This window comes from Mya arenaria, chromosome 5 (genome assembly GCF_026914265.1).
Source record: "Mya arenaria isolate MELC-2E11 chromosome 5, ASM2691426v1".
Taxonomy (NCBI): Eukaryota; Metazoa; Mollusca; class Bivalvia; order Myida; family Myidae; genus Mya; species Mya arenaria.
The window spans coordinates 36399346-36414189 of record NC_069126.1 but is presented as its reverse complement, the minus strand read 5'-3'; positions in this window follow the sequence as shown (position 1 = coordinate 36414189).

Here is a 14844-nt window from a genome sequence, read left to right as displayed (position 1 = left end):
TGTGAGCTGAGCAACAAATATGATCATTGAATATATATATAACATTTTAAAAAACGATCTGTTACTATAGTCTTTGTTAGGTTTTTGTATGTAATGATTTGAACATTAGGGTTGAACATAAAAAATACTATGTTATTCAGAATAAAGATAATTGTTACACTGATAGTCATGAGTACGAATTTGAGTGCACCCCTAACAGGGCCTTAATGGACAGTTCACATAATAACTACAGGAGAAAACAATTAGGTATTAGTAAGGGTCAAGTTTTCGTTTGTTATAACTAATCAACACACATTTTTGACACATAACGGCTGTTCTGTGATTGACAAATTTGACGTCAGTCCATTTCCTTAAATGTTCATGACGGTCAAATTAAGAAAAATAAATCAGTTTTTTAACATAAAATTATGTGTTCTACATAAAATCAATAAAAAATAAGTATTTGAGATAATTTAAGATATTATGTCATATGATACTAAACCTAAGAAAATGACTTCAGTTAAGAAATGATTTAAGATGAATAACAGCTCAGGAGATACGAAAAATGGAATTCAAGGTAAGTATAGTAAGTTCATTGGTAACCTTTATCAAAAATTAGCATTTATGACATTTAAGATTAAATTTACACGATTGTATACTCAACAATTTGCAAGAATACAGTGGTTCTGAATAAACCTGTAGTGGATTGAGAGGAAAAGGCATCTTTAGTAAATATTAATTATTTTTAATTAAAAATAAAAAATGAAGATATATTTCCAAAATGATATTAGAACTTCAATTTGTTTTAAACTGCTTTAGCATACAAATAATAGTAATATTCATTTTTTATTTGAATTTTACCAAAACGTTTTATATGTTTAAAGTCAAAGGCCCAGTAGTGTTTTGTTATGTTAACTGCTCGAAATGTTTGAATACCCAAAAGATCCAAATAATGCATTAATAGCAATTACGTGTACACCGTCACATCGAAATGTGCACATTGCGTGACTTTTTATGCAATGGATACCATATTGAACCAACACCAGTACTGATTTCAATCCAGCAAAAGGACTCAAAGGTGATTCATATCGGCTTATATCCGTATTCACAGTCTAACTCAAATAATTGATCACTCCACTAACACTATTGTATGTATCATGCCTGGCTCTGTTATGACTCTCATATGCCTAGCTACTAAGTATCAACAAACGACAAGAATATGTTTGTAAATGGGAATTAATTTAATTCCGGAACATCTTCATACTTCACTTGTATAAACATGGTATAGGTTGATGGCATATCTGGCGGCCAAAACCGCCGGGCAAATAAAATACAACTGTATGTAGAAATGCGCAGTATGGGAACGGTATGGATGACAATTTTAAACATAAATACATAATGAGAGAAAAACAAAATTGATCAAACATATAATTGCTATTTGACACAAGCTCGAACAGTAAGTACTTTTGTAACTTATTTAAAGTATTGGAATAGGATGAGGTGGAGGCGATAATAATTTTTAGCGCTTGACGCAATGCTTATTTGTTGATGAAAGGCAGTGTGTGTGTAAGCTTATTTATACTCGCACTAGGGCCTTGCCCATTCAGCGAGTGCTCCGTTAAGAATGTTAGTCATTTTAGGTTTTTGGAGCATAGTTCACAGACAGAATGTAACCCTGGTTAGAGCTACCCTGGTTCTTTAACGTGCACCAGTGTATAGCACTGTCACACGGGACCTCCATTTAACGTCCCTCACGGAAGACGTTTAATATTTTTTAGTAATGCGACGGGGAATGGAACCTGCGACCCTTGGATTGATAGTCCAGTGTGTTACCACTAGACCACGGATCCGCCACTGATGAAAGGCATAATGGCGATTGCGAATTTGTTGGTTTGTGAGAAGCATGTGATGTCAACCATACAATTTGTTTGGTTCGTGAACTACGCGCAATAAAATTTTCAGTCAGACCGCGAAACAAATAATTTATATGTGTATCGTAATAACGAAACAGTTTACATCACCAAAGCGATGAATGAACTTTTCTAGCAAGCTTCATGAATGCTTTTATGTATTTTTTTTATTTATAATCCACCAGACGTGCTGTCCATATCGTAAAAAAAGTATTTACTTACATAGAACGTTAAGTTGTTTGTATACTGAAGTCATATTGAAATATGCATTTCCATATCGGCACCTCAAATATTTCCCATTCCACGCCCGAGGCACGGAATTAATTGATTCAACGCCAATAGTATGTTATACTATATTTAAAAAATAAAGCTTATTTATCTTACTATTTTTACGTAGCACATTGTCACGTAATGATCTACCTTAACGATCAGAGCAGATCACTGCCGCCACCACGAACAAGCTGGATTTTAGCTACATGTGTGATGTTCCTGGAATAATTGCGGCCGGAGCCCGGAAAGTAAACATTTCTAGATAGTAGTACAGTTGGGTGTGGGTTTTTATCATACGTAGAAAGTACGTAGTAGTGTCCTCTGAAAAGTAAGTTGCGCTTTTTATACTTTGATTGAGATTTAAATAATAGTATAATCAATTAAACGTCTATTTTACATATTTTAAGAATGAAACAAATACATTTCTTATGTCTCATTAAAAGTTGTAAAGTATTTGACTATTTACGAGTCTCGCCGTTATCGCTATTACTTCTTTAGGATGAGTTCGTATATTTATTATTAATGTTATGGTTTTAGTATAAAATGTCTAAACTTAGCTAGTAAATCATAAATTGATACGCAATAAGTTATTTTCTTAATGGTTTTCTACTTTTTTCTAAAGATTAATGAACTTGTTTTAACCCATAGGGTTTGATGAAATGGATCATTCTGTTTTGGTCACGTGATGTTAGGCTATAAAATCAGCGAAAAGCATAGAAATGGTTTGTTCGTGTCTTGACCCCGATGAAAGACACCACATTTATATATAGGGAAGCTTTGTTGTTGTTTTTTTGGCCTCTGAGTAAGCCTGGATCATTGCGATACAGACGGATCAGGGTCAATGGTTTGATTCCCCGTACAAGCTACACAATTAGGACTGCAGGTTTTACTGATATATTGTGAGATTGGTTTATAAGCGTTTTGTATGTAGGTGTTGTAGTTTTCCTGTTGGTACGGTCTCTGGTTTTGGATAAGGCCACAACAAATTGATCATTTGTTCTATGGATTTTGCCAAAAAAAGTAAGAGCGAGCGAGCGAAAAAAAAATATATAAAAATACTTCTTTTTAAATTTAAGGCAAATCAGAGGCGAGCGCAAGGAGAAAAATTAAAAAAAAAGTATATTTGTTACCAAATTTATCATACAATTATGTCAAGAAATGCTTTTTAATTGCAAACATATGTTCAGTTATTAATGAAAAGGTTTTGATTGTATCACAGTGACATGCATATCTGTCTCAATATTTAACAAATGGCAATAAGGTCCAGTGCTTTACTATTAACTTCAATTTAAACGTGGATTTATTGTAAAGACAACATTCCTCATAGTAACATACAATTATTCGAAGACCAAAAAGAAAACTATTGTATTCATTCCGTAACTTACTATTACAAAAAACACATTTTAGACTTGTAAGAGTAATTCATGATTTGAGCATTTCTAAATATTGGGTTAGGTCTAAATTTGAACCTCTTGAAGCACATGATTAAATTGTAGTGACTTTGACATTGCAGAAGATCGAAAATGTAAATAACACAGAGAACATATCTAAAAAAGACACTGTGGATTAAATTGCGGGACAACATAAATGAAGCAGTATCAAACAAATCTGCAAATGTGGCACCAGTCATTATATTAGAGCAGGTGGTGGAATAAAGATATTTCCCTTTAAAGAACCCACCTATACCCCAAACCTATGGTTTATAGGTCCGTGCCTTGAAAAAGAATATCATGTCGGCCTCCATAGCTTCAATGCCCATAAGAAACAGGCCACTTTAAATACAGGCCATTTTATAAAAATCGATCAAAGAAAACAAGTGGATAAAAACGAAGAATTGAGAAAATTAAAACAGTCATTTTACTTATAAAAGGTTTTATTTTCTGATTTTACTGATGTTTTTTTATACTGTCCATGTGTATGTAATGCACTTGTCAATTGTAACCACGCCCCAAGGTCCGGGGAATAGCGGGGACTTTGACTTTCGGTCCAGCCAACCCCGGGTAAATCCACTGCATTCACCCGGCACTGTGGGGCCACCTGGAAGGTAAAAACTTGGCCCATTTCCCCGACTATCCCTGGTATACCCCAGGACCTGGGGGAGGGGGCGTGGTTACCGTGGATTGACTGGTTCATAAATACAATGTACAGGCTGTTTCTAAAACATTTACAAATCCTACTATTTTCTGTTTATAACGATTATGATTATATGAAAACTGAGAAATGCATTTTAGAAAATTTAAAAAATAACTCACGAAAACATGTTCAATTGTTGTAAGTCGTGTGTCCGTGTATTTTGATATAAGTTTTGCACTCAAAATCCGATTTAGTTATTATTTAACACAAACTTTTGAGTACAAAACAATGAATTACTTAAAACACACATAAAATTATTATTGCCTTCGACTCTGTGAAACTGTTGTTGTTTACTGAAGACTGTAATCCATTGACTTTGACACTGATTTTCATTTAAAACGTGTATTTTACATTACGAAAACTGAAAGTAACCCGAAAATTAATACCGGAAATAAATAACAACGGTGCGTCCTGCAAAATATTCCCGATAAAAAAGACTGTCAACAAATATCGGCTGTTTTGCGGTTACCCGGACCTGATTTTGTTCTGACACGAGGAAATTTTGCTCGCGAAGAATGTAAAGCATTGAAATACCTTCAAAAAGGCGAAGTCGACGTTGAAGGAATAAATTCTTAGTAAAAAAACTTCAGAAAATAGAGGAAATTCAGAAGTAAACAAAAAAAATAATATGCGCGGCCAAATAGTAAGTGCGGGCGCAAAAAAAGTTTGTTTTTATTTTATTTTTTTTTTCGTTTTTCGAATTTTAGGTCCGTGTTCATATAGATAAAGACAAACATTTTGTATCGGTACCTAGTTGTTTACCATATTATATCATAATTATTTTTGAAATTACACGATATGCAAGTGACAAAAAAAACAATGAATTATATTATAATTGTGTGTAATTATGAAGCAATACAAAAGACATTTTTAAGCAATGTTATAATTTTAACATACATGATGTTTAAGTTCACAAACTTATATAATGAGAATAATACCATGAACTTATCATTATAAAACATGTTTTTGTTGACAAAAAGCATAACTGAACGTATATTTGTAATTGAAGTTGTAAAAAGTTTAATACAGGACAAATTTTCCAACAAGTCATTACTAAATAAGTGATTTATGTATGGGTAGATTCTTCAACGCATGTGTGAAAACAACTAGCTTTCACTTTAACTGTTTGTGTATTTGCAGGTAACAGTACATTGCCACTTCCATCCCTTTTTCCAGGATTTTATTCCGACACACTAATAAAGAAATAGTTTTTACACCGTTTATTTTCACAACCGGCGGTATAATCAATATATTCTGGCCATATATAAACATATATCGGTTGCATTTCAGTTCTTCTTTTTATCCATGAATGCATTTACCAGTGTTTTAATTGTTTTCATGTTATTTAATAATCAAATATTCAGAGCACTCTCGTTACGTCAAAATGTCAAGCACACGATTAACACATACATTACGTTTATGACGCCAACGGAAAAAGTACTGATTGGGTGCAGTACTAAATATAGTGAATCGAAATATGGAAATCATTGATATATAAGATATGATGGGGGTCGGTTGCAGTCTTTTTCCTCGACTATCTAAGTTTATATATTTTGATAAAATTATATGAACGTCTTTGTTTTGAGGTTTGAATGAAATGTTAGAATTGTGTTTGGATATAACGAGGTAACAATTTGTAATTGCATTGATATTTGCAAATAAATGTAATCAATGACCTATTGAACAAGGTCCAAACGAAACGCTCATAAATCAATAATGCAACGACAGAATGTTAACAAAGAGGTGCTGCTATAATGTATAAGCTTATGCAAATTTCTTTTAAACATTTGTTTTAACGATCAGAAAGAAAATTAAAAAGATAGCAGTATCTAGGTACTACGGATTCGTAACACTGGTAACAACAATAGTTGGTAACAAAATGCATACAATACAATTTACAAAATTGTCTCTTCATTATCAAAAGTATATCCATTCTGACTTTCGTCTTCTGGTACAGCACATTCATTGTTTCCCCGGTCAATGTTGCTTTCGTCTTGCTCGTTCGGCATTAGCTGTACCATTCCTCGACAGATTGTTTCTACGTCGGGCCTGGGTATTGCGTCTTTCTTACTCCACGTAACACGCGTGGTGGCAAGGAGATGCTTTCGCATTACCTTTGGCATCAATGATGGTTCTACCTCCTCTAGGAAAATGAGTATCACAGGTCTATGTTCGTGGATAGCGGTAAGCACTTCAGTTTTACACCAGGCTTTTTTACAGAAAGATTTGGAAATACAGGCCACAAAGACGGAGCAAGTTTCAATACACGTGACAAATCCCTCAATCATATGGATGCCAGGCTGAAAGTCGAGGTCTCCAGTAGCAATACACCTTATATTAGTTTGAAGAATCTTCTGTAGAGAAGTGTTCAAGGACGGATATATCACATTTGAAACAAAATCCTCATTTTCACTGCAATATGATAAAAATATCGGAGTTTGTTCATCAGCTATTCTATCATTTCGTTTAGCAATAAAGAGAGCGAGCTTTCTTTCTTTTCGTTTTGAACGGTACCGTCTACACATCAGTAATGTTGCAATGCCTAAGATAATGACAAGTGCTGCTGACAATGCAAAACTTACACTAATGATCATTGTGAATTTACATTTAAACTCCGCATCTGCCAAAGCATTCGTGTCAATCATAATAGAAGTCTGAAATTCGCTTTTAACACAATATACAGTTTGACGTTTTATGAATATTGAAAATCCTGGATCAAGTATCCATTTCATGAATTCTTTAGATTCACAAGAACACACGAAAGGATTTCCATCCAACTTTATTGTAAATTCTTCACGAAACGTTAAAACTGACTCTCGTAAATTGTATATCTTGGATATCACACTGTCTTCGATGTAATGAATTTCATTAAAACTGATGTCCAATACTTTCAATTTTAAAAGATGAGAAAATTCAAAACTTAAGGTAAAAGTTTATTGTGTGATATATCTATATATTTCAAATTCGTATTTGTACTAAATATGTCTACAGGTAGTTTCAATAAAATATTATTTGAGAGATTAATTATGTACAGATTTGACGCGCCTTTAAACAGATAGTTGAATTTATTACATTCCATCAGATATAGTCTGTTGTTTGAAAGATCAACATATTCCAAGTGTTGTAACATTAACGCAGCAGTTAATGGCATGTGTATATATTTAATTTTACTTTGTGAAATATCCAGAACCTGCAGAGGCATAGCACCCATCTTGTTACTGGCAAGGCAATTATTGACCGTGTGATGTTTAGCTTTGGATAACTCAAACCAATCACTACTCTATTTCCCAAATTAGCGAGATATGGAACAGATTCAAGTACGTCAATCACGTTCTTGGCCCACAAATGTGTGAGATTTAGTTGAGGCGTCTGCGTTTCAACAGTTTCTCCAGGAATTCGATAATACTCATCCTTCCGTCTTAGTTGAGGCCTCTGCATTTCAACAGTTTCTCCAGGAATTCGATAATAGCCGTCCTTCAATGAGTCAGGGATGAATGCGTTGTTAAAATTAAGTTTTTTTAAGAAATTTGAACGAACTTCCATAAGGTTTTAAATACAAAGCTACCAACACACTGGAAAAAAGACTGTCACTGTCTTCAAGATTTAGACTTTGCAGAAACGGAAACACGTCGAAGAACAATTCCGGACTCCTTATTGCACTTCTAACTTTGCTCAGGTCAAGCTCCTCTAGTTTGCTGTTGCGGAAGCAGTCGAAAAACTCGCGTTCAAACGTTCTATGTTCTGTTGACCTTTCAGCCATCTGTGATATGTTAAGTCTCTTCATATTGTTCATGTTGTTTCATAGCAATGCTGCTGTAAAATTAGTCAACGTTAAATTAACGTTCCCAGCGAAGCCAAGAACGTCAAGTTTCGTCAGATTATGCAAAGCCCCTTTATGAAGTCCAATAAGCTTTTCACTCGTCAGCGATAGCTCCACTAAGTTGTATAAATGGGCGGACAATGTTGAAGGCAGTACAAACGATGGTCGAGTTTCAATATTCAAAGAGTTACCGCCACTGCTGTCAACATCAGGTTGAAGTAGGAGGTGTTCTACATTTCTCCATGACCTATGTTGAAATATATCTGTCTGAAGGTAAACGTCCAAGTCCACGTTGAAGATCTTAACAGTAGTAACTCCAGCCTGATTTGGCATGCTGTCCTCGCAGCACATAACATTTTTTTCTCAAACACTCTTCAGCACCTACAATTGTTATCAAACAGCCTACCAACGATATTGTTAAGATCATTTTATTATGTATGTGTCACATTTAATTGTGCTTACGAACACACTCGTGGTAGTCTAGTCAATGAAATCTCAATAACAGGTCTGATAAAGCATACTTTTGTAAGTGTAATGTAGCATGACACAAGATTTGAGAGTGAGATTGAGATTTCACTTGAGTATTTTCGTGATATTGGGGCCAGAAAGTTCGAGTTTATATTTAAATGTATGAGCGAGAACTTTGTGTTATTTGTGTGCCATGGATAGGAGTTTTTTTTTAAATTTAGTAATTTCTTTTTCTATTTTACACCTGCACTATAAACTAGAATCATTAAAGTAAATACCCAGAGAGTACCCAGATGTCAGCAGCCGCCAGTATCACCGATGAACATGTGAAATAAATAACGTTATATTTATCACCGCAGATCACTGTTACTCCTTTACAGAGAGGCACAGGAAATTCCCATTCTGTGCAAGCTAGTAAAGGAACGGAAGCTGTGCCTCTACCAGCGCAAGGCTTCGACCTTGACACAAGGCCGGCTCATGAAGCTTTGGGCAGAGTATTCTACAAAATAACTGTCCACTAGCAGTCTTCTGAAAGCATGTGCGAGACTTTATGGGATAGTATAAATACAAATGGTGCCATTGGTGACATTCCTGTATGTGCTATTCGTTATTTTCGTTGTATTACAATCGTGAATCATGTGTATATTTATATGTTCTTATATGTGCTCGATTGATTTTGGGTTATTAACTGTTTTGGAAATTATTTCTTTTGTTTCTTTTAACTGATTAAACTGCCATTTTAAGTATTTATTAACGAATTAAAGACGATGGAGTGAATAAATAAAAATAATAATAATAATGTTAATAACATTATAAATCATGGTCCGTCAGTTTCTCAAGATTGTTCGTAATGTCCCTTAATATGGTCCGTTATGTCCCCAAATCTGGTCCGTTATGTCTGGACTGTGAGCTGAGCAACAAATATGATCATTGGATATATATAACATTTTAAAAAACGATCTGTTTTTGTGTGTTATGATTTTAATATTAGTGTTGAACATAAAAAAAACTATGTTATTCGAGATAAAGATAATTGTTACACTGATAGTCATGAGTACGAATTTGTGTGAACCCCTAACAGGGCCTTAATGGACAGCTCACATAACTACAGGATACAATACTTAGATATAAGTAAGGGTCAAGTTTTCTTATTTTTAACGGCTGTATTGTTATAACTACTTATCAACGTACATTTTTGTAGCATAATTGCTGTTCTGTGATTGACTATTTGTTGTCGAGGGAGCGTAATTTTCACAGATTAAAGGTGTTACTATAGACTCATTCAAAGAATGAAGAGAAAATGCTCCTTTACATTTTTCATAACTTTGTAATTGTATTGTACCTGATACTTCAAACTACTCAGAAAATAAACGAAATGAAATGTCTCTTTGGGAGCAGTTTCGCTCCGGAATTATTTCTTATTAACAGCTTTTATCACCATTGTCAACAGTGCAGATTGTTCGAGCAAAGATTACGTTAATATTATGTTATTTATGTTTACAAACATAACACGTAGTGTAGCTGACCAATAGTTTTCTATCAGCATCTGATGTTAAAAATGACAGAGGAATTACTTAAGTTATTGTTATCTAATTATTTACTATTGTTATAAATAAGTGTAACGATTCTTTTCTAGATACCTCGGCCACGCTACCTTAAATCAAGTTGTAAACCTAATCTCGATCTGCCTTGTCCCAGACATTAAGTATGAAATGAGTAAAAAATACACGCGATTAACAATAATTCTGGCAAAACCAAATCATAAGAAATAATTATTATGGTTTAAGAATCAATATTTAATTATCCAAAACGAGAAAACTACAACACCTATGCGCATCTCCAAACAGGACCAATATACAGATATTCATAAACCTATTGTACAATACATGAGTGAAACCCACAGGCCCTTTTGCATGCTTGCATACTGGATATCAAACCATTGACCCTGTTTCGTCTGTATCGCAATGACCCAGGCTTACTAAGAGGCCAAAAAGAAACCCCACGGGTGTTTGAACCTGAAGACTACAAGCAGAAGCGAAATGCTTCTCTTAAATTCTCCTAGTCTCTAATAGTTCAGAATCCGCTATAAACAAAAGAAAAAGGTACTTCAAAGGGTCCATATATATTGACGTGATTTTCTTTCATTGACGTCGAGGCAGGAACTAACTATTCCTATGCCTTTCGCTGCTTTTATATTAACTAAAATCACGCGACCAAAACGGAATGTTCCATTTTAACAATGCTCTTGGATGAACCTATTATATATAAATGACATTTAAAGAGTATGGGTGTCAGGTTCATTAATCGTAGAAAAGTAGAAAACCATAAGAATATTTATTTTTCGCATAAATTTATGATTTACCAGCAGGTAAAAGCCGTAAATAATCCAATACTTTATAACTATCACTAAGACAAAAGAAGTTGATTTGTTTCATTTTATAACTATGTAAAAGAGACGTTTAATGAATTATCCCATGATTTAAACCTCAAAAGAAATATAAAAACGCAACTAGCTTTTCAAACGACAATATTTCGTATTTTGTACGTAAAACATAAAAACCTACGCCCAGCTGTACTATCCAGAAATGTTTTTGTCCGGGCTCCGGCCTTAATGATTCCCGGAACATAACATAAGCGTGTTGAAAAGTTATATAAAGAACATGATATTATTTCGGCTGACCAATTCGGATTTCGAAAGGGGTGTTCTACACATGCCATATATAAACCGTTAGCTCCGATATAGAATGATTTGTTTGAAAATGAATTTCTATGTATATTATTTTTGTCGATGTGATGAAATGTTTAGATATTATTTATAGAAATGCATTATGGCTAAAATGTATAAATGTGGAATACACGGAAATTACTTAGAATTGTTCGGGATATGTTTTAAAAAGCTTGATCATGTGTAAAACCATTGTCATCATATTCTGATTAAATAAGTCATGTTTTTGATTTTTGGCAATGGGAAGTTATAGCCATAACTATATAGCCATCCTGCGGGGCATAAACATCCTAGGTGCTGCAATACTAGTTATAAACATAAGGTTAAACGTTTTTAGTTATGAGTTAAGTGAGACGCCAACAGATTTTTATGAAATAAGGGAAATTCTATATTCTTCCATAAGGAGTAAGATCATAAAAAATGAGCTGGTATTCATAAAACATCTTAAGTTATTTCTTTACTTAAGTCCATTTCCTTAAATGTTCATGATGTTCAAATTAAGAAAAAAAACTAATTGGCTAACGTAAAAGCACTTAAGGAACAAAGTTAATAATATGAAAAAATATGCTAAACAAACGTTTTACTGTAGCCTTGAAACATCTTTAAATGACAAGAGATACAAAGTACAAGAATCTTTATTTAAAGTCGGGTATGTGTAAACAAGAAACATTAGCTCAATGAGCTATTTTCCGACATGAATAACAAACATACATAACACATCAAATAACAGTAACAATGAGCTTGTGACCTAGAAATAAAAGTACATATGTTAAAATGATCACATATTGGAGCATGCATACAAATACAAATGGGAAAAAAGGATTAGAGCATTGTGAACAGTGATAACACCAACAAGTTTTCCCGGCTGTACGGCCAGTCCACACGCGCACGGTTCCACTTGATATACCAATGTAAAATGGTTAGTTGTTTCAACAGTATAGCTAAGGGTAATCATATACATTGAAGAAGCAAAATTGTAAGTAGCAAAATATACAAGGGAATAGCAGCTATGTACATCGACGTGTAGTTTGTAAAAAACAAAAACAAAAACTTATAGTAAATCAAGCATGATAGGAAAAATACTTTGCAAGTATTGCTTAGAGGAGGTAGGATATGTATCATGTTATTTTGAGGTAAAGACATATGGATAGTGATAGTGACAAGACGTGATTTTATGGCTCTTATTAAAACAGTGTTTTTAGAAGTAAATACTGACTTTTGAGAGATAATAATTATATCTGCAAATAGATAATTACAAGAGCTTTACATTGGATACAGTGTTAATACTAACTATTGTTTTAGTTCATTGCAATTATTGAGGAAATGATAATTGTTTTTTTTTTCCAAAATATAAAGGTTCAACAAAGGATTTATTGAAGTGTAACATATTAGTGTAGCCTGAGATTTACCTGTTTGCTATCAACGTTTAACAAAGGATATAGTGTGTAATGGGTATTGTATTGGAGTTAGTTTGTACTGATTGACTGACTGCAGTGATCAAAACACCATGGCATTTGACTCTGTTAACCGTTCATTATTGTATGATGTTTTACGTAAAAACAATATCTCAGGGTGTTTGTATAGAACTATTAAGTCAATATGTGCCTCTGTTAAAGGTGTTGTTAAGACCAAAACAGGACTCTCCAATGTTTTTGACTGTCCAATAGGATTACGTCAAGGTTGTAGTTTAAGTCCAACATTGTTTGCCTTGTTTATAAATGAACTGCATAGCTTGTTTTTAAACAACAATGTAAGAGGTTTACAACATTTTCCTGATATAACTGAACTATTTCTAATTATGTTTGCAGATGATATTGCATGTGTATCTGACACCGTTGTAGGCCTACAAAGGCAGTTAAATATTTTACAGGATTTTTGCAATGAATGAATATACGTAATTTAGCAATGTTTATTTATTATGCATTTGAAGAAAGAAAATATTTTATGGACATTTGAGTTTGATATCATAATATGTCATTATCACTATATATCATGAGTGTTTGATATATGTATGCTATTGTGTTTGTGTATGGGCCGGAGGCCTTTTGGACAATAAACTTTGATATTATACCTATCAATGTAAAGAATGTTAATTGAAAAAAATGAAAAAGTAAAGTCGTAACACCTCAACAAAAAACTTGCCGAAGAAAAACACAAGTAGTTGTATGTGTTTGACAGATGTTATATAAATTTGAACAACCATAATTAGATATTAGCCCATGTAATTTAATTTAATAAGATGCTTTTCTAGTCAAATAAGTTCCCTGAAATATTTTCTGGTATTTGAATCCCATATCTTGTCCAGTGGGTGTAAGCCATCCCACTGAAAACAAATCTCCTTTTCCGTTAAGACAAAGGATAAAAGATATTCAGTGCAACATCTAATAGTTCTCAATTTCTTCTATTTTCAAAGCAAAAAGGTATTATTTACAAGAGGGACCTGTCCAGGTGCGGACCAGCCTTCTAAATTCCAGGTAGTTTTGGGAGACCCTTATTTCCTTGTGGAGGTTTTTTCCATATTTATTAGTTCTTACTGATGGAATTTCTACACAGTTTTCGTATCTCAGATTAAAATTACATGTCTTAAAAGTTACAAAGTTTTGAACATATTCTGGTGAGTTACCATACAGACATTTGTAAGTTTCAATAGCAATGTATCTTACCCTACTCAAATGTTATGTTGGCAATTGAACTCTATGAAGAAGATTTTCGTAAGTTGAGGTGTAATCATTAAAACAATTTTTAAAGCTCTGTATTGAATCTTTTTCTCTGACTTAAGCACAACATATCCTAAGAAGTACTGGAAAACTGTAAAACTTTTAGTTAAAAATAACTCGCAACAAAACAGCGAATGTTTATTTTGCTACTACTAACGAAGAAAAGGCAAATTCGCTTAATGATTTCTTCGTGTCAATATCTAACGTTGACGATTCAAATGTTACTCTCCCCTTGTTTACTTATAAATCACACTCACGATTATCTAACTACGTAATTACAGAACGGGATGTAACTGATGTTTTAGAATACCTTAATGTTAACAAAGCTATAGGCCCAGACGGAATTAGTCCCAAAATGATGAAAGCTACATCAAAAACGCTATGCCTTCCCCTGTGTTTATTAATTAACAAGTCTTTGATAGAAAGAAAATATCCCGAGTATTGGAAAACTGCTAATGGAATGCCTCTTTTTTAAAAAGGGTGCACCGGACGAACCTTCTAACTATAGACCGATCTCTTTAATAAGCTGTGTTGGTAAAGTCATGGAAAGAATTATGTTTAGAAATATTTATAACCATCTTAATGGTAATTACTTAATATAATTGACGTGGAAAATTATGACCACTTCTGTCTGGACCGTTTTCAAGCCCGCCTCACTATGTAATGATTTCTGCCGACTTATTGTAAAATATAAGTCGGGAGAACATTTTTGAGAATGCTGACGATTGAACTACGAAAACTAGCTATTATTCCCCGAATAATATACGAATAACACCAATATATGTACGACGATTTAAAGGGACTATAAACTAGATTGGCACC